The following is a 1,651-nucleotide window of genomic DNA, read 5'->3' on the forward strand; positions in this document are numbered from 1 at the left end:
TACATATAAACTATAAGGATTTAGTGAAAAAAAAAACGTTTGAAATGCATTTAGGAGGTTTTAGGGATTACACAAAGGAAATTTGAGATTTTTGAGATGATGAAAAGTATTTTTAATTTTAACATGAAAATTACTTTGCACACAGACTATTCATAACAGATACTCAATATATTCATGGACAAAACTTTATTTTATTTTATTAAAAGTACTTCACTAAGAAATATGACTTTGTATGTGAAAGACTTGTAATATTAACTGAGAGACTGCCAAATATATATACCCATTATATAGAGAGTTATAAGTATTAAATTTATGTCAACTTTAAATGACTCGGTAAAATTGACTGATCCCATGTCAAAAGAGTTAAAGGAGGTTAAGGATTGGTTATGTGAGCCACCTGCTACTATTTATTGTAAGTTAATGAACAGTGAGCAGGTACCAGAGGATTGGAAGTTAGCTAATGTAACTCTTTTTTTTTTCAAGGGAGGGGATAAACATTTTCCCAGTAATTATAGGCCCATTAGTCTTACATCAGTTGTTGGAAAAGTTCTGGAAAATCTGATAAAAGATGCTTTGCAAAGCCATTTAACAAAGTTTAGAATTTAACTGGATAGTCAACATGGTTTCATTAAGGGAAAATCTTGCCTTACAAATCTAATGACATTCTTTTAAAAGGTTACTGCTTATGTAGATGAGAGTAAGGATGTTGATTTGGTGTATGTAAATTTTCAGAAAGCCTTTGACAACATACCACATAAAAGGCTTGTAAAAAAAACTATCTCTATAGGTGTGGGGGATAAATTAGCAAATTGGATAGAAGAGTGGCTAGATGGAAGAAAGCTGAGGGTTGTTACAAATGGAGTTCAGTCAAACTGGATAAATGTTACAAGTAGGGTACCTTGGAGCTCAGTCTAAGGACCTTTGCTCTTTTTTATTTATATCAGACATAGATGAAGGAATGATCTGTAAATTACTTAAGTTTGCAGATGATATCAAGGCCTTGGGTGTTGTTAGCTGTGAATAGAATGCTGCTGGTTAACAAAAGGATTTAGATAATTTAGTTAGTTGAGCAAATAAATGGCAGGTGGGTTTTAATCATAATATATGCAAGATAATGCATGTGGGTTATCATAATTTAAATTATAAGTATAATTAGGATGGGAATAACCTTAACAGCATTATGAAAGGAAGCTATCTTGGGATAATGGTTGTTCAGTCTCTTAAGCCATCCAAGCAGTGTGCTGTTGTTAGTGGTAGGGCAAATAGGATTTTAAGTTGTAACTACAAAAATATTGAAGACAAGTCTAAAGAGGTTATAATTTCTTTGTATAGGTCACTTGTTAGCCCACATTTGGAATATTGTATTCATTCTTGGGCTCCTTACCTTAGGAAAGACATTGAATTGTTAGAAAGTGTTCAGAGAAGGGTTACTAGAATGGTGCCTGGGATGGAAGGGTTGTCATATGAGGAGAGGTTGAAATCTCATTGTTTTCTTTTGAAAAAAGAAGACTTAGGGGGGATTTGATTGAGGTGTTTAAGATTGTAAAGGGAATTGATAGTGTTGATGCACCATCTTATTTTCATATTTAATAGTGAGAATAGTAGGACTAGGGGACACAAATATAAATTTTGGCATAGTAGGAGTCATCTT

The 1,651-nt window shown here is 32.8% G+C and overlaps 1 protein-coding gene across 2 annotated transcripts in view; it reads right to left on the reverse strand.

Annotated features, from left to right (window-relative positions):
• The window catches only part of LOC106463698, a 79,483-nt gene that overhangs the window by 65,365 nt on the left and 12,467 nt on the right, over positions 1 to 1,651 (reverse strand). The gene's annotated exons all lie outside the window — the stretch shown is intronic.

This window comes from Limulus polyphemus, unplaced genomic scaffold (assembly GCF_000517525.1).
Source record: "Limulus polyphemus unplaced genomic scaffold, Limulus_polyphemus-2.1.2 Scaffold55, whole genome shotgun sequence".
Lineage (NCBI taxonomy): Eukaryota > Metazoa > Arthropoda > Merostomata > Xiphosura > Limulidae > Limulus > Limulus polyphemus.